Raw genomic sequence first — 26580 nt, 5'->3', positions numbered from 1 at the left:
AGCAGCTAAAGAGTTGTTAAATATTTTGCACATGAAATGAGCACGGAGAACAGAAATTTGAACACCTTCCAAAATCAGTGGCACTTAAAGTAATGGTGCCTGCATATTCCTAGTGTGGAGTGACGGCAAAACTGCTGGAGAAGTGGAGAGGGTTTCTTTTATTTGCCCTTGTCTCTCCTCTGCTTCTTATCCATTCAGCACCCCTTTGCCCCCCACACAGACTCATTTTGTTTGTTTTGTTTTGGGGAGGGGGGAGGAATGGTACAAATGAGGCCCAGCCCCTTTCAATTTTTCTTTTCTTCTTTTTTTAGTCTAATTCAGGACAAAAAAAGCTTTCATCGAAAGAACAGATGTCATCTGCTTTGGTCTTTTGTGGTGGTTTTATTTTATTTTATTAAAAAAAAAATGCTCCTGCAGATGAGGCTCATTTAAACATAATGACGAGGCAACAAAAGCCCTCGCACAGAGGCGCTTCAGATTCGGTTTGACTCAAGGGAGGGAGAGCAGACAAGGAGATGTCCTGTCCACTTGGCTCCCCTCCTTAGGGCCCCAGCAGCTGCATTTCAGATGCAAATGGAAGCCGAGGGTGGGGGGCGGAGGAGGGGAGTGGAAATGCCCAGGAAGCTGATGTGCAGGTGTCGAGGATTCCAGACATCGCTACAACAACAGGCTCTGCAAACACAGAGCTCACAGAGAGTGGGCTTGAGGGCGCTCGCTGGGAGGGCTCAAGTGGACCTGCAGCTGCGCTGGACATTTCTTTTCTTAGCCATCAATGGGCTCTGTATTGAAAATATGAGAGCCAGCAAATGGTACGTTCAGAGAAAGGAAACGCTTTGGAAATGGAGCAAACATCAGGCTGAAAGGGCTTCCCCTTGGCCATGCTCATCATTTAAATCCACGTACTTGCGTGAAATAGATATTTGATATATGAGACTGGCATCCTGGGGCTGGAAGGAATCCGTGGAATTGTCACATTTATCCCTCTCCTTCTATAGATGAGAAGTATGTGCAGGCTCTGAGTGACTTGCCCCAGGTCACATAGCGCCTGAAAGAAAGGCAGCCATCCTAGGGGTAGTGACATTTCTCGAGCCTTCTCTGTGCTAGACACAGTTCAATATTTTGTGTGCAGGATTTTATTTCCTTTGCACAGCAGACCCATGAGAGAGTTCTCCTTATTTCCATTTGTAATGTGGAGAAATTGAGGCTTCAGTGAATTCAAAACTTTTCCTGAGTCAAAAAGCTGGTAAGTCCGGGCAGCCTGGGTGGCTCAGTGGTTTAGCGCTGCCTTCGGCCCAGGGCGTGATCCTGGAGACCCGGAATCGAGTCCCACATTGGGCTCCCGGCGTGGAGCCTGCTTCTCCCTCTGCCTGTGTCTCTGCCCCTCTCTCTATCTGTGTCTCTCATGAATGAATAAACAAAATCTTAAAAAAAAAAAAAAAAGAAAAAGCTGGTAAGTCATAGTCAGGATTTGAACCTATGTATGAATGTCTTATTCCAGAACTTATACTTTTTTTTTTCATTATACTTCATTCTTAACTCCTGGGAAAGTCTTTTTTTTCTCTCAAACACACACGCATGCGTACACACACACCTCTCTGTTTATCTATTGTTTCTATTTCGATATGTGTAAAATTCATGAACATGTGTAAATATTAAAACCTCAAAATAAACATGTGACTTCTGCCATATAAGTATTAAGCCAAAACACTATCAAATTCAGTGATAGAACAGTTATGGTTAATGTTGGCAACAATCCCTTGCTATGTGTCTGGCATAGACTATACACTCAAGGAATATCTGGATTTGAATTGTGCCCTTATGTTTGGAAAGGGGCTTTTCCTTAGTAGCAGAACCTAGTGTCTACCACTATTGTGACTCCTGTGAACCTTACATGCTTGCATTGTGCCTGACTGTGCTCATGAGGCACCTTCACATGCATTAGTTTATTGCATCTTGGGAATACCAATGTAAGGAAGGTAAGCAGGGCCACTAGTCCCACTTTATAGGTGAGAAAACTGAGGCTCAGGGAGATAAACTAATGTTCCCAGAGAAAGCTGGGAGGTGAATGCAGATGTGCTCACACCAGCACACCAGCAGAAGCTGTATACTGAGGGGCAAGGTGCTGATGGAGGTTAGAGGAGGAGAGTCATCAGCACATAGGTAGGTGTACCTGTCTCCACTGGCTGAAAGACATTGTGGTCCAATGTATAAAACTCCAGATTTGCAAACAGACAACCCAACGCCCTGTGGGTACGTGAGTGTGTAGGCGGTGCTGGAGGTGTGGGGATCATTGAGGATGGTGACCTGGGGGAGGTGAGACTCTGTGGGTGGTTCCTTTGCACGGATGCGTCACCCTCTGTGCCCGCCCGAGGACTGTGACAATGCCTACGTGAGTGCCCACAAACAAGCACACATGTGGGTGGACAGTAACCATGAGTGTGCTAAGGACATGGCCAGAGTCCTGGCCTGTGGCAGCGTGGGTCCTGGGTTTCTGGGTCTCTATGTGGAGCCCTGTCTTTGAGCAGTTCTGTGACTTCAATCGGAGCTACTGAGACCAGCCATTTTGCTGTGTGGGTGAACCCACAGTCCCACTCCTTCCTTGGGAAAAATAACTCAGCAAAATCTACTACTACTGAGTGGGCCAAGGATATGAGCTGTATACTTGAAGGATGATGCAGTCTGAAATCTGCGGCTAGTAGAATTGTAATGTATCTGGTTCAAAGACTTATTTTATGGATGGAAACACTGAAGATCAAAGGACAAAAGTACTTTTGTTACTAAATACCCATTTTTGATATTTCATTTATTAAAAAAATATATTTGTTGAGTAGACATTCTGTGGAAGGACTCACCTTTGAGGATTTCCCAGTTTAGTGGAGAGAGACATGTAAAAACAAAAAGTCACAATGCCACTAGGTGCTTAATATGAGTGACTATGTTTTGACAGAGCTCACAGAAGGAGTTACCAACTCATTTCCGGGTGTCTAAGAGGGCCATACATCAGAGATGACATTTGAGCCAAATCTGGGAAGAAAATAATTTTCCAGAGACACAGAAGTGCTTACCTATGAGAAGGTAACGACATGTTCAAAGACCCAGAGGTGAGAAGAGCACAGTATGATATGGGACTCAGTGGTGGCTGGAATTTAGGGTGTGTCTCTGTCTACCTGAGTTTGTAGGGTGGAGTCAACAGGCAAAACCAGAAGGTGGGGAAGGGGGATGCTGGATCAAGAAGAGCTTTGTATGCCAGACTCAGGAGTTTGGACTGTTTCCTATAGGATCTGGGAAAGCATTGAAGGATGTTAAGCAGGGTGATAAGATTCAAAGTAAGGCTTAAGCATATTGTTCTGCAGACAGTCTGGAAAATGGATTGGAGATAAGGAGATAGCTGGAAGATGCCAGAAAGAGTCATGATGGACGATGATGAGGCCTGACCAGTTCCAGCTGAAGTGGGGACGGGCAGGAGGAAATGGATGTGAGAAATTCAGGACCTGGCAGGAACATGAGTACCGGAGCAATGGTGAGTATGGGTGGAGGAAGGGTGCAGGATGTCTTAGCACCAAGATTGGTGATTGGGTAGATGGTGGTACAGTCAACCAGGAGAGGAGCTGAGGGAGGCAGATGCAGAAGCCATTATGTATATAGTTTTAGACCTGATCTTGTTTAATGTTTGGGAATGTCGAAGTGGCGGTGCAGATGAAGGAAATGGTCTGGAGCCTGGGAGAGAGGCCAAGGTTGGAAGTCAGGTAGCTGTCAGAATTATAACCCATGCACATTGATTTTGGTGAGATGGAACCCTATCTGAAAACCAATTCATCAAGAATGATATTCAAATGTATCTTAGTACTCGAGCTGAAAAGCTCCAGAAGACAGAAAAATGCCCAGTATTTGTTCTAGAAGGTCCCTGTGAGCCAGCAGGAGTTTGCCAAGAAATGAAACAGAGGGTGCCCCGGAAAGGCACTCAGGCCCTTACTTGTCTGCTTCGTGTCAGAGTCAGGAGCCCAGCAGGGCCAAACCTCTTTATCATGGAGTCATCCTTCATCAGATGGAGTGTTCACTTATTTCCTCTCCAGCCCCCGTGCCCTTCCTACCACCCCCACCTCCTCGCCTTAGTCACTGAAGCTGAGTCATCCACTGAGCCTATTCCTATCACCTTCCCTCCATCAGGGCAGAGAGGGTTGGGGCAGGAGCTTCTGGGCATAGGGGGCCAGATGGGGACAAGAGGAAGTGTCTCAGACTCTGGGTTCCAATCCCTTTACCACCATTTCTTCCCAGGAGACAGAGGAAGGAGTGAGGCTGGCCAGTCTCAGTGACTCCCAGGAAGGGGGGGGGGGAAAGGAACAATTTTAGGGTGCCAGGCAAATGCCAGATGTGTTAATATCCATTCTCCATCACAATGGGGGGGGCAGATGAATATGAGGCTCTCGAGGTTAAGCATTTCTCCAAGGTCACATAGCAAGTATATCTGAATTATTTTACAGCTCATACTATTTCTTCTACATTGCTCTGCTCTCTTTTTATCTTTGGGGGAGGATGGCATTGAAGCAAACTTGTTGGTGAGTGCCTACTATGTGCAAAACACTATGCCAGAAGTAGTCAATAGAGGCTTTCTTGTCTCAAGAACATGACATCTCATGTTGGAAAACTTTGATCCTTTGATTCATTACTTCAGTATTTTCTGAGTACCACCTATGAGCAGAGCCTGCATGGGGACTATGGAGATAATAGGCAAGTCAGAGTGTCAGCCCTGGCACGCTCCAACACTGATCGCGGGATGCAGGGATTAAACAGTGAAAGGAGTATTTCATATTCATTTCTCAGAGTTACTTTCAGGCTGACATTGAAGGCTGAATCTGGGGAAGGGAAGTGAGGACTGTAAGAACTGTAAGCATACTGTGGGAGCAACTGCAGGAAACAGAAGGGATAAAGGGGAAGTCCCATGGGTTGGCAGATATTGGGTAGTTGAGTTGCAAGAGATGTTGGGTAGTTGTTGTTGGGTTGCAGAGAGAAGCTTTTAAAACACTACTAGCAAGAGATGAATTACTGAAGCCTTGACTACGCTTATATTCTTCTGTTGATCCATCAGCCCTTGATTGCATTCACCCCTGTTATTGGGTCCTCAGTACTAGGTGCTGGGCATCTAGGGGATACAGGGATAAGATGGAGAGGAAAATGCAGGAGCGGTCCCTGACATGAAGGTTAGAGACTCAGATCAGATGGTCACAATCCTGTGGATCTCTGAAGACCGTTAGAAAGGAAAAGAAGATGGTATGAGAGAGCATACAATAGGGAGACCTGTTTTGCGGGTGGTAAGGAAGGGCCTCATTGAAGAAATATCACTTGAGCCGAATCTGAAGAAATGAATACAAGTAATTAGGCTGTTTGTGTGCATGCGAGAATGCGAGTGCGTGTGTGTGTGTGTGTGTGTGTGTGTGTTGAGGGCAGGGAATATTGTCCCGGAAGGAGGGCATTAATAAAGAGAAGACAAGCATCCTAGCAAAATAACAAGCATTCTACCAATGTTTGTTATGTTTATAATAAGCATTCCAGCAAAATAACAGTGCAGGGTGGTCTGGAAGCTGGTGGCACCGTGTTGGGGTTATCAAACCCATAGCCTTGTGCACATCCTGGGAAGCTGCAGGTGAGGATAGACTTGGATCTTTCAGCCACGTCCAACTGTGGATTTTCTCTGATTTTCTCTGTGTGACCTCTGTGTCTCGACATCTTCATCTATGAAGTGAAAGAGCGCACACCTACATACCTTTCAGAATGCTGATACTAACAAGAAATGGCAAAACCCAAGTCATCTACAGGCATCCTCTCAAGGACTAACAATTTGAAGAAGAGGTCAAAGATCAGCACAGAGCTTTGGGGTGTCCGTCAGACACACACGCAGACACGCACGCATGCAACACAGGACTTAGCACTGTCACTTTAGACAGCTGTGGCTTTCTATTCCTGTCTCTACCCATCTCTAAAGGAAGAGGAGGGCTTTCTGAATAGACAAATGCAGGGTACCGACACCGGCACTGTGCTTCTAAGGGTGCCCCTGAGAAGAGACGGCTCCCTTCCTTTTCTTTATTTCTTTTTTTTTTAAGTTTTATTTTTAAATTTTATTTTTTTTCCTTTTCCTTATTTCTAGCACCCTCTCCCTAAGTTACAAAGGGGCTTTGGTCTGGAGCCAAAGCACATCAGACACAAGCATTAATGTCTGAGTTGAGAGTAGAATTCAGATTTCTGCAACACTGAGCTGCTACTTTCCGAGAGCTGAAGCCTTGGCAGACTTTTCTGGTTTGTCGTACAAGAGGCTGAGAATGTTCAGATTCTTCAGAGGGGAATCAGAGGGAAATCAGAAAATATGTCTATGCTATTTAATAAGTTCTGATCTCCGAGAGCCTGAAAGATAGGGACAGTCTTCAGAATGTCAGGAGGCATTTTGGTCTCTAGTCTCCATTCTGGCACATAGTGGCTGTGTGACCATGGGCACAGCCACTGCCCCCAGCTGAGGCCCGGTTTCCTCACCTCCAAAACAAGGTAGTTGATCCAAGATCTCTGGGTCCTCGCAGCCTGAAATGATGTATTTCTGGGACTTGAAACCCTAACAGGAAGACCCTGGGTAGTACTTAACCTGGTTTTGGATCACCGTTTGCCTATATTTGTAGTCTGGAAGGACCCACTCTCTTTCTTGCCATTGTCCTGTTGCCCAATCCCAAGTTGCGAATAAGTTTTCTCCATGTCGCTTTCAGTACAAGCATTTTGTGGATGGCTTCTACATCATTTCAAGATTTTCTGTTGGTGAGGGCCCAGTGAGTCTGAACTGATGCCAAATTAAGTTTGATTTATAATACAGGTAGTGCAGTGATCAATCAGGGTAGGCCAAATGGAGAGTGATGGATAGCGTGATCAGGAATAGCCAGGGTAGGGATGAACAGAGCGGTTTTCTCCAAACAACCTGTAATTAAAGCTTTCCCCTTCAGCCCCATGACCCAATGGTCTCCTTCCCTATTCCTAATTGAACATGATTTTTCCTGATAGTTAAGAGTTTGCTTGTTAAATGTGCTTGTTAAAGTCTTTTAAAAATACATTTACAATTGTGTGTGCATGTGTGTGCATGAATATCTTCTATGATTTGGTTCCTGTGTATGCATTGATTTTGATACATCTTTGATTCCAGGGGTTTGTGAAGATTAGGAAAGGAGACTGACAAAAGCCTTAGGCTATAAGAAAGCCTAGAATTGGGGAGCTTTCTTAACTCTCCTCTATGAAGGAGCTTGAGAAAGTAAGAAAGTAGAAAGCCTGAGTCAGGGCAACCTCCAACTCCTCTCGTTTTCTTTGGATGAGCATGACAGCCCTGGGAGGTGGGAGGGCGTGGACAAGGAAAAGGAGGCCCAGAAAGTCACCCAGCCAGCACGTTTCAGTGCTTGGCTTCAATGGCTACCTTCAAAAAAGAGTACTATGTAATTGCCTAAGTCTCTCACGGTGCACAGTGAAGTGAGGTTTGTGGATGAGGAAGCAGAGGCTCCAGAGCTAATCTCCAAGGTGTTCTCTGGTCTGTGATTTGGCTTTCCCAGGTAGAACTGGGACTTGGGTCGAGTCCCATCATGTGGTGGTGCTTCTTTTTGCCCTATTATGAGTGTTACCACTCTGGTGAGACAGTTTTAGTCACGGCTTGCACATCTGTCATTCTCTGTCCCTTTGAAAACTCATTTCATGGTCCAGTAGAGCCGAGTTTCATCCAATAGCACTCTGACTTGGTGGCTTCAAAGCGTGGTGCCAGTCCCCCAGCTGGGTTTGGGGCAGTAATTCTTAACAGTTTGGTAGTTAAATTAGAAGCAACAATAACACAATCATCAGGTTTGGTCTGACACCCTGACGATTCCCAGCCCTCACACTGTAAGTGGAATAGGTGAAAGGGGATTGATGGGTTTGTGATTCTTCTAGAGAATTCCTGCCTCGTCTTCTTCAGCTAGACAGAACAAGAAAATTCACTTAGCATGGACCAAAATAGTATGTTATGGTTTGGAAAACTTGTACTTTGTAGACTACCTCTCAAGGCTCAATGCTAACGGGCTAGAAATAAACTGGAACAATTAATTCTAAAACTATCCCAAAGGCAAGCCTTTTTTCCAAAGGTCTCGGGTGGTTTAATGTCTGGAGTGTGTGCAGAGTTTTTCTTTCAAACATTAATGCAGTTATATATCTAACTCTGGTCTCCAGAGCTCCAGGGTCCCCAGAAACGGAGTGTCCTAACTTGTGTCTGTTCCCTTTCCAGGGTAGCGCTTGCATGAGTGCCCCACTATGATGAGACAGTGGACTTTCAGAGATCAGTACCATGAGATGCTCCAACCATAGCAGCTTGGTTCCCGGTTCACCTCAGGACAATGCAAACTGAGCTATGCATTTACTGTAATTCTAATCAGATGACTCTATAATTGGAAGAACACCAGTGGCATTCTGTCTTTGGAGTCTTCTCCATTAGGCTACTGAACGAGGGCCAGGGGACCTTTGCTTGTCCCAAATGCGGTCCTGATCTGGGACCTGGGTACTTTGGGATCTGGGTACTATGTTCCATTGTGTAATAGGATCATGTTCTTTCTCCTCTTTTGGTAAGACTCTAAATCAGTCTGGAATTGGCACATCAGGTGTAAAGAAGGCATTTCCCTGCTACCTTGATAAATTCTGGCCAATTGTTCTTACAGTAAAGAACAAGTGAAATAGTAAACCAAGTATGTGTGCATTGGGAGCAGGGGGTGTGTGTGCCTGTGTACATGCTGGGTGACAGTGACTGAATATTTTAGGCAAACATTTCCAAGTCTAGATCATAATCATATGTGGTAATGGTTGTCTAAATAACAAGAATAATACTGGGAAATTCTTTTTTGGAAGATTTTATTTACTTATTTGACAGAGAATGAGCAATGGGATGGGACTGAGGGAGAGAGAGAGAGAGAGAGAGAGAGAGAAGCAGACTTCCCGCTGAGCAGGAAGCCCAATGCAGAGCTCAATCCCAGGGCCCTGGGATCATGACCTAAGCCAAAGGTAGATGCTTAACTGACTAAGCCACTCAGGCACCCAATAATGTGAATTTCTTAATCGCTCTGGACACCTCAATTAGAGACAGAAAGAAACATTAAAGACAAATGTATTAAAGAATCAGTTTGTGGTAGAAACTTTGCAAAGTAACGTGTGGCTTTGGGAAATATAGAAATGAATCAGACCAGATCTAGACCTTGAGGGGCACATAATTTGGAGAGCGAATTTATGCTCAAAGAAATTTTAATTCAAGATAGAAAGTGTGTGGCCTGGGGTATTAGGGTTCAGAAAGAGAGAAGATCACTCCCTGGTGGAATGATCGGGCTTGGCTTTTTGGAGGAGGTGGATTTTGAGCCAGATTTCAAACGATGGGAAGGATTTGGTTCAGGAGAACACCAGAGGAAGAGATCATTGCAGGAGCCAAGGTGAGAGGGGAAGTGGGAGGGTGTGTGTGTGTACCAGTGAATGTTGCTTTCAGGCAGCCAGGATGAGTAAGGACCTCACCCCTGGGGTCAGTGATGTGGGTCATATTCTCTACATCAGTGTTTCTCGACAATTAATGCAGACCTCAGGGGATCTTATTAAAATACAGTTTCTGATGAAGTAAGTCTGGGGTAGGGGCCTGAAGTTATGCATTTCTAGTAAACTCTAGTAAAAATGCTGACACTGCTGATCCCTGGACCACCCTGAGCAACAGGGAATCATTGAGGATTTTAAGCAGTAGGGAAGGAGTTCCTGCTACACCCAGCCTTGCACCTTGCACGTCCCTTTGACATTCTAAGGTCACACACACACACACACACATACACACACACCCCAGTGGTCTTGCAAGTGAGGCTCATGTGAGTAATTACTTTGCATCATCCTTTCCTCAGTTGTACTGACTCAAATAAAAATCCAGGTAGAGGGTGAAAGTGGACACGGGGCAGAAAGAAACTAAAGACCTGGCTTCTAGAAACCAGATAAAGCACAAACCGCAATGTAAATGCGTTTTGGTTTCACAAATGGTTTCTCCCCCTGAACTGTTTATTGAAGGGCAGAAGCAAGCCGAGGAGAGCCTTTATATTTTAAAGTGATTTAAATACTGGCCCTCTGGCTTGTTCATTAATAGAATGTTATAATATCACGATAATACTTTAATTGTACTACAAAGAAAGAATGAGAATCAGAGTCAAAAGATCTGACCTTAAGTCCTTCAACCTCTCTGGACCTCACATGAGCTTCCTTATCTAGAACACAGGAGAATAATCCTTTCTCTAGCTGACTTTCAGTTCTTCAAAAAAAATCAAATGAGCTAATGGGTGTGAAAGTGCTTTGCAGACTGAGAAGTACCTCACAGGTGAAGTGCCTCTCAGGTGTAATGGTCACCTCTTAGTCCTATGGAGGGAGATAACAGTCTTTTCTCTGGTCTTCTGAATTGCTGGCAGAATGACTTAGCAACCATGGGGAGGAGCCCATGATGGCCTCAGAGGCAAGGTCCCAGGTAATGTGGCGTGAGAGATCCTCCTGTGGAGTTCACTTTGCCGTCAGAGCAGGATGCACCTGCTATAGGGTCAGATTTACCCTTGCATCTGGCTATATAGCTTCCTGTGATCTCTGGGGAAGTGTTATCAGCAACAATACTGGTGTGCAAAGCTTCCTCCGGGAGGGACTTCTGGGGCCAGACCCGGGTGCCCACGAGCTATTTCCTGAGTTGTGTCCTATGTTCTCTGTAGCTCAATGAAGGTTTTTCTGGCTCAATCCCTAGAATGAGTAACACAAACAGGTAGGGATATTGGTTACGTAAGGGTAGAATTAGGAGCATCAAGGCTCTAAGGGTTAACAGAAATTGGGTAAGACACCAAGAAGGAGTCCTTTAGCAAGATAGGAGGAGGCCCAACAGGTGGTATTCAGGATATGTGGGGAGACAAGGCGATAGCTCCTATGAGCCTGATCTGCAAAGTCAATAACTGGGAGCCTAGAGCTCACTTTTAGGGAAAGTTATACTGCATTTCATAAGTGATAGAACTGAGTTTTCTTAAAACAACAGACATTAGAAATAACTGGGGAGGTAAGGTTCATGCGTCATCTTGCACATGAGGAGCTTGCCCTGGTTACTCTGAGTTAATTAAAGACGCTGCGTGAATACCAGCTCTGCTGACTCTCCATTGCTGTCAGAAGAGGGTCATCCTTTCTGCCTTCCTGGCCTCAGTTTCCTCTTTTGTAAAATGAGGGGATTGAAAGAGCTGTTTTCTTCTACCTATACTCTTCTAGCTCAAATATTCAATAAGTCCCAGGGACCCAGGTTTCCATCTCGGCCTACATCCTCTTCCCAACCAGGCTCTGCTCCTAGGAATCATACCTTCCCCTTCCTTTCCCTAGGGAATCTGCAATAATGCTTAATCCCTGCTCCCACACTCACTTTCACAAGAGGAAATCAATAGATTCTTCAAGCGGTTGGACCACAGGATGATGCCTGGGCCCATTTTGTCAACCAGGTGGCTCTAGTGAGGGAAGTTGTATGAGTCATTGTCGGCCAGAAATGTAAATCGGGCCTGAGGCTTCCCTTGCAGCAAAATTTAGGTCATTAATAATAGTGAACGTCTGCGCAGCACGTTACAGTTACAACACACTTTACATACCTCATTTGCTTATCACAGCTATTCAAAGATGTAGGTGTTATTGTTATGCCCATTTTACAGATGAGGAAAATAGACCCTGGAAGTATGGTAACTTGCCCAGGGTAACAGGAAGTGTGTGAGTGGCAGACCTGGTACTTAGTTAAGACTTTGGACTCTATGATCCATACTCCATGCACTGCATCTCTTTGTATCAGGCTTCCTGTTGCCTATTCAATCTTCATGGAAATAAAGAAAAGCAAGGAAGGTCAACCTTCAGGGTCACCTACATGGAGGTCCTTTTCTGAATAAGGGATAATTGCATGAATGCAGAATGTGTCTGTATCAGGGTGGGTAGGTGAATCATGTCAAATGGTCTGGGAATATGGAGCTGACAGTATACTATCTCTGTTCCCCCACCTTGCCTCTTTTGTCTTCTATTCCTCACACCGAAGCCCAAGCCTCCTGATTCCCAAGTCAAAGCATCCTCCGACCTTGCTTTTGCAAAATATGAAACATAATTCAAACATGTAAAAAGAGATGAGGAGGACGATAACAAATACCCATTGCAAAAAAACTCTTTCTGTCATTGGCCCCCAAATTTCTAGTTCTTCCATTTCTGGGCTCACTGTGTAATTATACTTCCTGGCCCTTTGGGAAGGGTAGGACCATATACCTAGTTGTGGCCAATTAGTTGTGATAGGCAGTAACTTGTGCCACGTCTAGGCTGGGCCATGTAATTGCTCTTTGCTTCCCCCTGGTATAGCCAACAGCAAGGAGGTACTGGCCACTCTCAGTCTTGGTTCCAGAGTGACAACAATAAGCATAGCCCCTCTGCCAATCCACCATGTATGAGCAAAAAAGAAATCTTTGTTGTTTAAAGTCACTGAGATTTAAGGGTTTTGTTACTGTAGCAAAATCGTACCTATTCTGACCTGTACATTCATATTCCCATCACCCTGACTTATAAGAATACTAACAGCTTTTTATTTTATTTGTTTATTTTTTGGTTTTATTTAAACTCAAGTTAGCATGTACTGTATTGTTAAATTTGGGGTAGAATGTAGCATTTTGTCAGTTGCATATAACAGCCAGTGCTCATTACATCAGGTGACCTCCTTAATGCCCAGTTACCGCATGCCCCTCACTTCTCCTCCAGCCACCCTCATTTTGTTCTCTGTAGTTAAGAGTCCGTTATGGTTTGTTTTCCTCTCGGTTTATCCTATTTTATTTTTCCTTCCTTTCCCCCATATCCATCAGTTTTGTTTCTTAAATTCCACAATGAGTGAAATCATGTGGGTCTTTGTCTTTCTCTGACACTGTCTTATCTCACTTAGCATAATGCCCTCTAGTTCCATCCATCCACACCCTTGCAAATGGCAAGATTTCATTCTTTTTGATGGCTGGGTAATATTCCACTGTATATAGATACCACATCTTCTTTATCCATTCATCAGTTGACACTTGAGCTCTGTCCATAGTTTGGTTATTGTGGACATTGTTGCTGTAAACATTGGGGTGCAAATGTCCCTTCAAATAGCTTTTTTAAAGAAACAAACATTATCAAAGATAACTGAGTCCTTTTGCAGCTCATTTTTCCCAGCACTTTTTCTTTTCTCCCAGAACAGCTACCACTCCAAAGATGGTATGGTATGTCTCTGTCCTGTCCATGGTTGGTACTTAAGTATATGTCCAAGACAATAGAGAGTGCAGTTCCATGTCTAAAATTTGCATGAATGACATAATACCAATTTATTCGACAAATTGCTTTTTTCATTCAATATTATTATTTTAGATGTAATTGTATTGGTACATTTTCATTCGCTTTAACTTCAATGTCATGTTCCTTTTTTATGTATGTGTTATAATTTATTAAGCATTTCTCTATTAACAAAGTTCTAAATTTCCTTTTCTCTCCTATAAACAGTGATGCAGTGAACATCCTTGTGTAAAGCTCTTTGTGCAACAATTTCTCTCAGTAGTATGCCTGAAAGTGGAATAGCTGTGAGATAAGGTATATGTAGCTTCAAATTTAGTAAGTAATTGCCAGATTTCTCTCCAGTTCTATCATCAGTGTGATTGTGCTTTGCTATTGTTTTATATCTTCACATAAACACTTCATATTGTCAGATCTTAAAAATTTTGGCCTGTCTGATAGGAGTGAAGTGGCAATATCTTAACTTTTAAATTTGTGTTTTGTTGATCGTTAGTGAAGTTGAACATCTTTTCACATGCTAAGGATCATTTTGTTTTCTGCAACGTGCATGTTCATATAGTCTGCCAACCCACTTCTGTTGTTTTTTTTTTCATATTCTAGTGGATCCCCCTCTCTCTCCATATTCTGGGTATTAATCCTTTGTCAGTTACACAAGTTGTAAATGTTAATTTTGTCCATTGCCCAGTTCTCATTCTCTTGCAAAGCTACTGGCTGTCTGCTTTTGCACACAGTCTTGGTTCCAGAGTGACAACAATAAGTTTTGAGATCACAGCAACTACGGTGAAAATGGCTTGGGGGTGTATTTTGAGAAGCTTATGTGAATGAATGTTCCTTGACTCTAAGCTACCTGTAGCTTAGGAATGTGTCTGTGAAAGGCCTATTTTGCTTACTCAAGGATCTCATTTGCTAATATAATTGTGCGGTGGGAGAAGAATCTGGTGTAAGTGGAAAAAAACCTTAGTCACTACGAGTTGTTTGAATGGCTCAAGACTGAATATCAGGGGTGACTGGTTGCCCACTGCCAGGATGAACCCTGGCATGATTTGCCTGGCTCTTTCGACATTTTGTAGACCCAACATATGAAGAGGGGCACCTTAGAGAAGTTTCATGCTCAAGTGGCCTTTTCTCCCCCCCTACATGCCTCAGAGAGTCTTCACAAGGGCGTACTCATGGGAAGGCTGGACACATTCATCAGAAGGTAGGGCAAAGCAGTGTCTTAGAAATGCTTTTAGCTTTCCAACGGGGAGAGTCCCTTTAAAGCTTTGTTTATCTCTCAATGCCTCAGTTAACCCCAAGAGAAAAAACTTAGCTTAGGACAGGAAGCTCAGAGCACCCAAAAGGATGACTACATAGCTCAGGACTATTTATGTCTGCATCTTACATGTCCCTCCATGCTATCCCCAGGGGGCCAGGCTGTGCTGATGCTCTAAGGGGGCCTAAATATACCATCACTCCCTAGGAAACCAATGGGTATGGCGGAAACTGAGCTCTGGGATCAATTATGTCGGTAAAACTACAAATGCAAGGGTGAGCCAGAAGTGTTGTGGCTTAGGAACTACTTGGTGAAAAAAAAAAAAAAAGAACAACAACTTGATGTTCCCTAGTAGAACCTCACCGCCCCAGGGGAGGTGACCCTGGCTGTCCGGTCGACTAGCCAGAGAGCTGGGCCTGAGTGGCTAGACACACCTTCCGTTTCAGTTGACTCACCTGAGTGGCAAATTCTTCTCTCCCTCACAGTCCTCTCATCTTCAAAGGGAATTCATTAAGCCCCACAATGCCATCGGCACTTGGCCAGGTGTTGTACTGGCCCATTAGGTGGACACAGGCCACAAACTCAGGAGCGTGCCAAATGAGGTGCAGGGCAGCTGAGAGCTGTTGACACCCCCCAGGATTGCCCTGAAGCACTTTCTATAAACCCTCCAGCTGTTTCAAACTATTTGTGTGTGGCTCTCAGCGTATGCTGTGTTCTTCCTGAAGCCCCTTGCCTTAGCTCACTCTGTTCCCTTTGCCTGGAATACTCTTCCACTCAATACACTCAAATGCTAACTCCTGGGTGGGGGCCTTCTCTGATAACCCCAGGCAGAACTGAGTGCTCTGAATTCTGTGTCACCATAGCATTCTGATCATCGTTAATATCACACATAGCATTTTGAGCAGGAATCAGCTGCTCAATTTTTATATCCCCTAATGGACTCAATTTCTTGGAAGTGGATTCTCTGGCTTATTCATCCTTGTTTCCCAAGCAAGAATTTAGTAGGTTTTCATAAATGTGTGCCGGATTCAATGCAGCAAGGGACACATCTCATGCTTCCTATCTGATTCTAACCTCGAGTGTGACTGGAAGCAGGTCATGTCTCTCTGAGTCTTACTTTCCTTCTCTGTGAAATGGGTGGAGGAAGATAAATGAGAAAAATGGTCTCTAAGAGGTTTTCTGGCTCTCTTGTCTGTGATTTTTTAACTCTGGTCTCCTTGTGGAAAACTGAGAGTTCCTTACAACTTTCAAACACCAGGATGATGTTTTCATTTTCGTGTATTAGAGGGCCTAGTGTTTCCTTCCCACCTCTAGTCTGTCACATTTTTAAAATGTGTATTATTTAGCATCTTGCAAATTCTCTAACTAAAGTTTCAAAAAGTTTCTGGGATTGGTTGGTTGTAGAAAGTGTACAGCTTCTATCTCCTCCATCAAATAAAATGGTTGAACTAATTAATTCTTTAAAAAAAATTTTTTTAAGATTTTATTTATTTATTTGAGAGAGAGAGTACAAGAAGGAAGAGTAGCAGAGGAAGAGAGGGAAGTAGGCTCCCTGCTGAGCAGGGAACTGGACTCAGGACTCAATTCCAGGACCCTGGGATCATGATCTGAGCTGAAGGCAGATGCTTGACTGACTGAGCCACCCAGGCACCCCTGCACTAACTGATTCTTTCAAAGGAATTTTTGATTGTATTTTCTAATGACGATTGTCAGCTTGGATGTGTGTGGAAAGGGTCACTGTGTCACTGCATGTGTTGCCCCAGAGTCTCTCTTCTCACTAATGTAGTCATGTTGCTCATGCTATGCTTAACAGCACCTGATACTACCCACTTCCTATGCTACCTCTCTGCCCCTTGAGTTGCAGGTTTAGAGCTTCCTGCATGGAGAGGATTCAGCAGCTGTCATATTCCTATTTTATAAGATGCTATTAATGCACAGTTATGATCTTCATAACTAACCTATGAGCTGAGGAAGAACTGAGGTTATTATTGACCCATTTTGCAGATGAAACTAAGGCTCAAAGAGGTGAAGTGACTTGCCTTAAGGCCATCTGGCTAAGAAGATCTTCTGAGCCTGGCCCAGTGAGACTTATTTATTTCCCATGGTTTTGATGGTTATTGACTCCTTGAAAATTGTTTAGATGGCTCCTGTATTGCCTGACCACTCTGAGGCCTGTTACCTGGTGAAACCAGAAGCAGGTGATTTTATCTGAAGGAAAGAAGGGGTCCTAACCCACTACTAATTTTGTGGGACCAAGTGGCTGCACTCATGAATGAAGAGGGAATTCAAATGAGCTAGAACTGTCCATTTGGTGGTTTCTATCATCAGCATCTCACTATGCCAGTAAATGAGTTGTTGAAGCCTGAAAGCGTCAGAGGACTGGTGGGGTGGGGAGGGATCATGTCAGCAGCTCAAGATCTTAGTGCCCTCCCCTGAGGGCTACAAATCCAGCCCCGAGAGAGCATGACTTACTAGCGTACCTCTCTGAGGCTCAGCTTCTGTATCTACAAAGCAGAGACAGTAAGCCCCTCCCAGCTTACTTCAGGGTGGTTGTAAGGGTCACCTATTATGATGGAGGTGGCAGTGCCCTGGAAGCTGAAAGTGCTGGGGGGAAAATCAGGGATCATCATGTTTACTCTTGTTATTATCCTGCCTTCACTATGAATGGTCTCAGCAGAGGGAAGTAAGCCCAGCCCAGTGTTATTTTCCTAAAAGTGGCTCCAAGAAACATTATGCAAGAGGACACAAAGCTGTAACAGTGTGAATAACCACAGTTCCTGCCCTACCTGCCTGTCAGAACACCAGAGAGGATTAAGTTAGATAATGATGTAAGAGCATTTAAAAAATATAACCGTTGCTATTATTATGACATATTCTTTTTCCTCAAAGGCTAGAGGTAGCCCTTAATAACCTGAAAGGAATTTGTCCAAACCCTCTATGATGCTATTTGTGTTGTGGCCCTGCCTCATGCTGGGAGTGAAGAGTGCCACTTAGCTGAACGGTGAGAAAGGGCTGGGCTGGAACTCGTCTGCTCAGGTTTACTCCTCATACCTTTTGGGTGCTCTTTTTGAATCAATGGCTCTAGCTTTTTGTAATGATTTGTAAGTTTCTGGGCCCCTTGGCCCTAACTGGTCCCTGAGGACCAATTCCCTTTCTGAAGAGGGCTTTTTTTTTTTTTTTTTGGTTTCTTTCTTGTACCTGGGGAAAAATAGTTACTCTCATTGTAAAGAAAAACTCCTTTCCAGGAGCTTAAAACACAATTGAAGTGGAAAGGGCCCAACCTTGGTGAAAATATACTTTTTATTTCCCAAGAGAAGTAGAGACGACTTATAACATGGAAAATAGACTGAGAATGTTATATTGTAATTAAAAATTAAAGCCATAAAGATGGCGAGAAGGCAAATATGTTATAAGAGTTAGTATAGTTATTGCAATTGATCATTAAATATAACCCTGAGCTTCCTGGCAGGCAGGACAAGAAAGTAAACATGATGGCTTACATAATTTTCCTTTTCTGATTGAACGGGGTATCCTGATGGAATTTTTTCTTCTGGTACCAATTTTGAAAAGGAATTTAATATTGGGCAACCCTCAGGGTCATAAATATGTCTACAGCAAGAGTTTTACAGCTAATGCAGGAAAGTTCTTATAGTTCCATCTCATTTCCCTTTTTGAACCCCAGGCTCATTACAAATACTGATGAAATTTCTTCACCTAGATATTCCAGAGTCACCTGAACATCTTCCAAACCGAACTTGTTAATTTCTTTCCGAAATTAGTTCATCCCCCTGTGTTCATGATCTCTGGTAAAGCATCACATGTACAAGCTGCCCTTGCTAGACAAATGTCCCCTTGTTTAGATGATTCCTCCTCCCAACTGCCAGCCCATGCCCCGTCACTCCTGGGGACTCTGTGTCCTTGATTTTGTTTAAATCCCTCCTCTTTTCTCCACTTCCAGCATCACTACTTTGGGCCAAGGCACCCCATCTCTCATCTGGGCTGTTGCAATGGCTTCTTATCTTGCCTTCTTATTATTCCATCCTGTTCTCCACAATGCCTGTCTAGAGACTGATATATAAAAAATGCAAACCTAATCTTTCTCAAAACCTTGCCAAGGCTGCACCTTGTCTTCAAGGGGAAGTCTAAACCCCTGGCATGGCAGATGAGGCTTTCCACATGCTTACTTTCCAGCCCTAGCTGCTGCCACACCTCATACACAGTCTCTAACATAGGCGATGTGTTCCCTCAGGGCACCTCTCCTCTCCCTCGGCTCACATCTTTATCCTTTGCACAGGCTATTCCTTCTTCCTAGAAATCCTCCCCTTCTTTGAAAATCTGGTGTCCTCCATTCTGGGAAGCTTTTCTCATCCCTTTTTAATACTCCCCATGGTTAGATTCTGTCCCCGCTGAAGCCCTCAGCATCTGGGATATCTTACTTATACTTACCACGTGCTACTGTAACTGCTTAGTTCCTGAGTCCTCCAACAATACCAAATCCTTAAAGACAGAAATGGAATCCCACTCATCTTAGATTTCCAGCTGTACATGGGCCTGACACAGTTGGAGTCTGATGAGTATTTGTTGACCAAATGGGTGGAGGGAGAACCAGAACCCTGAGGCAGAGTCTAGGATGTGTTTGTTGACTCTGAGATCAACAGAACTCCCTTTACGATATCTGGAGGAGTAGGTCTATGGACTGCGTTTCAGATAAATTTCTCTGAGATCATCTATCTCTCTGTGGTAATCTATTGTAGGCTCTGGAGGCAGACAATGAATGATTTTGCTGTTGCAAAGCCCTCAGTGGATGACCTACTGTGTGCCTGACCTGGTGACCTGCATACCTTGATCATCCTGTGTGTGTGTGTGTATGTGTGTGCGTGGGTAGGGACAGTAATATTATATTAAGGGAAGGAAGAAGCCCAACCAAGAAATGGATTATAAGGGTGTCTCCTTGCACACCCAGGGTTTCCCTTAAGAGAAGTTGCTTTCTATCAAGCACCTGGCACGCCATCAATGGAGAACCTGTTCTTTGCTTCTCTCCATCATGTTTCACATCATAGACAGTTTTGTCAAGTGCACTTGAATTAATGGGGGCACTGTTTAAAATGCAGATTCCCCAGTTTCCTCCTGCTCTCCTCTCAAAACACCCCTGCCTTGAAGATGTTCTCAAAGTTGGCTGGGAAAATCTTTCCAGCAAGCCCCTTTGCCTAGCTCCTGGTACTGTTATTGCTCAACATTGGCAGAACTTGGGCTCGATCTTGCTTTTTAACTTCCATGGGCCATTTGGTGGAGAGGTTTGTGGGTACAAGTAGTTAGTTTCCAATGCTCCTGGGCCTGGTGCAATAGAGCTGAGCAACCCCAGCAGGTCTGGGCAGTATTTTTGTACCAAAAAGGCCTCACCTGAGTGTGGCTGTCCTTGGCAAAGACATAAGAGGCTGTCCAGATGGAAGATGCCAGTTCCTGTGCAAGACTTGGCCAGCACAGCATAGCTGATAATTAATAATAATAATAATGTCTAGGGCAGCCCAGTTGGCTCAGAGGTTTAGCGCCACCTTCAGCCCAGGGCATGATCCTGGGGGTCCAGGATCCAGTCCCGCATCCGGCTCCCTGCGGTGAGCCTGCTTCTCTCTCTGCCTACATCTCTTCCTCTCTCTCTCTCTCTGTCTCTCATGAATTAATAAATAAAATCTAAAAAAAAAATAATAATGTCTAGCAAATCACTATTTAAAATAAATAAAAATCATTCACAGCCACATAGGATTTTGATGTTCTCAAAACTCTTGGATTTGCATTATTTCCTGTGATCTCACAATAGTCCTGTGAAAAAGGGCTATTCTCATATTAAGAGGAAGAAACTGAGACTCAGAGAAGGCAGCAAGGTGACTTGTCCAAGTTCACGCAGATGGAATTGCTACCATTTGATGTCAGGTTTTCTCACTCTGTTTTATGCTACATTCCATTCCGCCTTGCTCGCTGATCTCTTATGTTATCAGATAGGAAAGTTGAGGAACATTACTAAGAATGATAGAACCATATTTGAGGGCTCACCAATGTCTGTAAAGAAATTTACAATTCATGATTTGCTATAAAAATGCCAAGTATGAATTTAAATAAAAATAAGAATTCTCATTTTTGGAATTATTGGAGGAACAGACACTGTGGCTCTCTTAAAACTTTAGTCCTGTGTGTCAACAAGGCTTTCCAAGTTCATCATACTGATCTAAGCTGTCAGCAAAGTTTCTGTGGTGTGCTGTGGCTGGCTTGCACCCATTAGGGAAAGCCAGTGGTAGGCATCTTTTCTTTACTTCATGGTTTAGTGATGTCACATTGCTAGCTTGAAATCAGCCATGGCGCAAGAATTTACACCATGGAAGTCAGCAAATGTTACAATTCAGGGCTTTTCCATCCCAGAGAACCAGTCATTAAACATTTACCAGCACATCACTGCTTACAACTAATAGTAACTTGACTCAAACTAGAAGTTCGGAAGTTCTCCTCTGTCATCTGTGTGGGACCATCTTCAAATGCTGATTTTTCTTCTAACCACAAGTCATACACCATTCATGGGATCATGCCATTCCTTAAATAGGAGGCCCTTTCTGTCCAAGCTTGCAAAATCAGATGGATGGGTTTCTACTAATAGGTTCTCAGACTTGTATAGTTTGCAAAATGTTTTCACATCCCTAATCATTTCTGTGCTCTGCATGGTCTAGGGGACAGATGCCTTCTCATCTTGTTAGAGAGGAAGAGCCTGAAGATCTGATAAATGATGTGACTGGTCCCAGAATCATGGGCCTAGCAAGTGGTAGCCACGGGCTTGGACTAGGTCTTTGCCTCCTTGTTTTGTTATCTTTCCCCTTGTACTAGGCCCTTCCTTTACTCATGATACTTGTAATACTTGCAACTTAGGCTACTGGTCTGGGGCAAAGAGAAGGGATGCCTCCAGTAACCTGGGGTACAACATTTGTTGTTGTACCTTAACAGAAAAGGACAGACATATCAGCTTGGAGTGTCCTCAAACAATTGCTAGCCTTACTTTACTGATCCTGTGCAAGGAAAGGAGTCTACTTTCACTCCCCTTTTGTCCTTGGTTCTGTCTTTGATTCCTTTAAAAATTGTTATAGGGACTTTGTGTCTTTGGGTCCTGCTATAAGTCCTGCCCTCAGCAGGAATTTGGAGCCTCCTAAGTGACTGGCATTAATGCCCTGCTTCCCCTCTTGCACAACTCCCAGCTTCTCTACTGCCCAGTGATGGAATTATTGATTGGTAAGCATTTCACAACACATTTTCAAAACATGCTGAAGGTCAAGAATTAATGACTCATGGGCAGTCACATTTCTTTCTGCCTCAGCCCCTCTATATTATATCGGGGAAGTTGGTTAATGGAAGTCATTGAAGAAACTGAGGTCAAAGTTAACTGTTCCAACCCTGACCAGGAGGACTCTCAAGTGACTTGAAAACATAATTCTTGATCTTCTCTTTGGTGATTAGTCTGCTGAATCACTTTGTTCTTTAATACCAAAGAATCTAAGAAGGGAATGAAAGGATTTCAGGGCTGATTTTGCCACCAACTTGTCTTAGAGTATTAGAGTACTAGAGAGGTACTCAGCTGAAGAAAAAAGCTTGGGTGATATATAGGGGAACTTCGCTCTGATACCTGTGATTCTGTATCAGCCCTTTGGAGAACAAAGCCAAACCCCTGCTCCAGGCCTGTAGATAATTACTCACCTCTGTGCTTGAGGCCAGAAAGAGTTCTGTGTGCAACAGTGTGGAAGAGTGCCTTAGCAGAGAGAATTCCAGATCAGAAGGCAGGGGTTCTGGGTTAACTCTCAACTTTGCCACCTAGGGTTTGAATACACCAACAAGCTGCTAGACCTGTTAGTGCCTCAGTTTCTTCACCTATAAAATGGAGACAGAGAAAAATGCTTTCTCTCAGAGGGCTTTTCAAAAGTCAAGTGATATAATGTGTGTGAACTTTTTTGGTACAAACTATAATGCGTGGAAAGACCTACAGTATACTTCTACATGGGCTAGTTGAAAGTCTTGGGGTAATGAATATCAAGGGGACATTTTTTTTCTTCTTCTTTTTTTTTTTCTTCTTGATGTGAAAAACTTGTCTTCACCTCCCCTCCCTCCCAGAAAATAATCTAATTTACAGAATTAGTTTTCTGAATGCCTTTTCAGGAGCAATAGTGGGATTGGAAATTTCTTAATAGTTTCTCCTGCAAGTTGTTATACTTTAAATATACTGAAGGTCCTGTAATTCTAATATAGTATAATCCCAGAAGTAAGAAGTGTGATGAAGAAGAAGTATTAGTGATGTCTGCATCTCCCGGACTCAGCAGCATAGCCCCCTCCCCACATATATTCCCACATGTTCATCCTCTCCAAGCTGTGTGGGCAGAGTTGTTCCCCTGCTCCTGAATAGAGAATGAGCCAGTAAAAAAGGAAGCAAATTCAGTTATGTAAAGCATATCCTGGATGAGGAAAGGCAAGTATGTGTTTCGACTTGATTGAAATAGCTTTTTTTCCCATCACTTTGTTCTCGTCAGTACATGTCAGAACTTACCGAGACCTTGGCAGTCCCTGCTCTCACCTCTTCATTGTACGGAACAGAAATCTAAGGCTTAGAGCCTAGAGATGACTTCACCAGGGTCACAGAGCTAGCATGGAGCAGAATCAGGGTTCAATCACCTATCTTCTGACTTCTCCTGTCTCCTATCTCCATTGCACCACATGTGGAGAGAACACGGAGAATCTAAAAGAAGAAAGAAAAAAAATAGATCCTTATTGAATATATTGGGTTACTGGTTTTTAAGGAGAGTTTTATGACTATAAAGGCAGCAGTGGTGCCTTAAGAGCAATGGTAGCTAGCTTGAATGAACTTATATAATAAACATTTATCATAGAACATGTGTCATCCAACACCTGCTAGATCTGAGCATTGGAGCCAAAGTTGCTTTTATTGTCAAAGAAAAGAAGGGGAAAAGGAACTTGGCTGAAGGAAGCTGGAAGACTTTTTACTAGAAAATTTAAAGGCAATTTCTGGAAGAAGGGGAACACATTTCCAAAGACTTCTAAAATTTATTAAAATGTGATTGGGTGAATTTAGTCTTTAGAGGAGTGAAGGGCACTAAGGATCATTTAGTGCCTGAGGCCTCTTCTGGACAGGTCTCTACTGTCTACCTTGGTCACAAGGCCCTAGGAGCCTCAAGGTGGGCAGGCCCAGAGGTTTCCCAGAGCAATGTCTGAGGTTGCTGGTTTCCATTTAGGCTCCCATGCAAACACATACCAAAACACTTGTGGTTCTCACTGCGATCTCTTCTCATTAGCAGAACACAACCAAAGTCAAAGAGACATGGGCCATTTGTCTCTCCAACTGAATTCATCCATGTAAAGTGGATTCTTTGGCCTATTTTGGAGGTCAGCCTACATCAACAGAGTGAGACATTTGCCCAATACATGGTCACTTCCCTTTGGCTACCCACAACTTTTTGAACTGCAAGAGCTGTTCATTTATTTCCTCACCTAATAGTTATGATTAAGGGAGCACAGAAGTAGAAATCTTCTGCTGCTCTAACAAGCTCTCTGTACCTCAGTTTACTCACCCATATGAAACTATCCATTATCTGCCTGGTGGACCTCATTTTGTTGCTGTGAGTATCCAATGAATGACATGTGGAAATGCTGTTTCAATTCTAAAGCCGGCCAGGAGGGTGAAAGGTTGTTGCTACCACTCTGCGCCCAGCAGTGTACTAGGCACCAGGTGGGTTACAGAAGAAACGTAAGAGGTGGTCCCTACCCTCCAGAAACTTACAAGCCTGGGTTGGGAAACCAAGACACACACCCAAATAAAAAAGATGCAAGGTTGTGTTTACTACTTCAATGGTAGTTAATGACTCTGAGACCGCTAGAAGAGTACGGAAGGTGGAGATCATTAACAGGCTGCAGAAGCTGGGAATGCCTCTTGGAGGAGGTAAGGTTTGAGTTGGGTGATGAAGTAGATAGAGAAGATGGAGAAGATCTTTATGGGTGTGGCAACTCTGAGTCAACTAATGGAGGGTTTTCTTGGTAAATCAATTTACTTAGAGTTAGACCTCCCAGTCAAGCTGGAGTTATGGATTTAAGTATTTGAGGAGAGTTGTGGAAAAGGGAAAGTCAGAACAATTTGCAGATCAACCATAGGTTATGATAACTGGGGAGGCCTCACATGTGAAGGAGGGACGTGTAAAGAGACAGAGGAGGGAAGGGGATTACAACAGGAGGATGATGTGCTTCTGCACCAGACCAATGGAAATAATAAGAGGAAAAAAATGTATGTAAGTGAAAGATAACCCTGTTTGTAGGGAGAGAAGTCATGTTATTAACCTTTATCTTCTCTTTGTGTCTAAACATTGAGATCCGAGTTAAATTAGGCAAGGGGCAGCAAAAGATGGGAGTGTTTTTATATGTACATTGTAAGATTTTTGAAAACCCAGATTGATCTCACAGTGTCTACTTGTCTATCTATTGAAAAGGATTTGAAGTTGCTAGTTAATCCATATAATGACAGGTTTTCAGAGTTGGAGAGGACCGTAAAGGTTAGCTGGTCACGTGGTGGTCAATGTCAGAATTTCTGCTCCAGTATCTCCAGCAAATGCTCATTCTTCTTCTCAAACCTCACTATCCAGGGAGTTTATTTCTGCTTGAAGAAGACCTGCCCAGGACTGGATATGCCTACAACTTCACAATATTCTTATTTTGAACTTTTCTGAATTTCCCTGACTGGTTGTCTTATTGGCCCCCAGGAAGATACAGGACATTTAAAAGTTCTTTCACGTCTTCTGGATTCAGCCATTTAATTGAAGAGATAGGCCTGATCGAAGATGTGTTCCCAAATACATCTCATCAATCTCATTTATAAATTACCTTTTACATTGGATTAATAAAATGCTGTAAAATCTCATCATTTCTATTTTCATTTATCACTCGACTCAAAGACAATAGATTCTGGATTCTGGATCTTACAGGATAAATAAGTAAGTAGGTAAATAGATAAATAAATAAACAAATAGGACTCAGTTGTGAGATCCTTCTTTCTTTACTTCAGGAAAGTAAATTGGGGGATTTTTGGGGGGGCGGGGGCGGGAACCTTGCACAAAAGTCAGGTCCCGTGAACTAATAAAATAGGTGTTTTCATCTCCTTCCTTTTTGAACTGATGAACTGGATATCTTCCAAGAATTTGGTGTCGGGAATCAAATCCAATGAATGAGAAGTTTGACCAGATTCAGAAGAGCCTTGCCAAATTGCAAATAGAGTGGACAGAGTCAGGTCAGTTAGAGGAGGTGGCAAAAATGAAGAAAGAGTGTATACTTGAGGCACATAAGGGCTTAGTAGTAGTTGATATTAATAAGATGCAAAATAATAATAATAATAATAATAATAATAATAAACAATCAGGAAAACCCCGAAACTTGTAAACTGATATGGAGGGAAGGAGATCTGTATAAATACACCGTTATCTTAGGATGGTCTTCCTTGCTGTCTAAGCAAGTTAAGTGGCCATGATCTGTTTCAGCAGTGTTACAGAAAAACTTTAGCACCCACTTTAAAAGTTTAGAGTAGAAAAGACAATCCTTTACCAGAACATAGAAAATGCTCCATCATGTCAAAACACACAAGCAAACAAACAAGAAGCAGGTCAGTTTTCTCTTTTTGGCACTGTGCGGGACCATATGCTTCCAGAGATGAGGATTTAAAAATAGCCTGTCACACAGCTCACGTTGTAGCCCTGGGACATGCTGGGGGTGGGAAGGATTGCCTCACACTTAATAATAGTGACACTTCACATTTATACCAACCTCAGCTCAAAGTAACCCAGAGTACTTTCCAGTTATTTGTTTTCTTAAAAGAAAAAAAAAAATCAAATCTTCCTGATGTCCCTGTAAGCTGAGTAGGGCGGCAGTACAATTCTCCCCACTTCACAGAGAAGGTGATCGAG

The 26580-nt window shown here is 43.4% G+C and overlaps 1 long non-coding RNA gene across 12 annotated transcripts in view; it reads left to right on the top strand.

Annotated features, from left to right (window-relative positions):
* LOC140622178 (uncharacterized) overlaps nt 1-25544 on the top strand; it is an 81315-nt gene extending 55771 nt beyond the window's left edge. For 9 of the 12 annotated variants that reach the window (XR_012021899.1, XR_012021901.1, XR_012021902.1 and 6 more), the window contains 3 exons: nt 2948-3520; nt 8273-8606; nt 25270-25544. This is a non-coding gene — a long non-coding RNA (uncharacterized lncRNA). Of the gene's footprint in view, nt 1-2947; nt 3521-8272; nt 8607-25151 lie in introns of all 12 variants that reach the window. The other 3 variants (XR_012021892.1, XR_012021894.1, XR_012021898.1) reach the window with 3 other exon arrangements.
* The last annotated feature ends 1036 nt before the right edge of the window (nt 25545-26580 follow it).

Source organism: Canis lupus, chromosome 31 (assembly GCF_048164855.1).
Source record: "Canis lupus baileyi chromosome 31, mCanLup2.hap1, whole genome shotgun sequence".
Lineage (NCBI taxonomy): Eukaryota > Metazoa > Chordata > Mammalia > Carnivora > Canidae > Canis > Canis lupus.
Note: the sequence above shows the minus strand (reverse complement) of the source record. Positions and strands in the feature narration are given on the sequence as shown.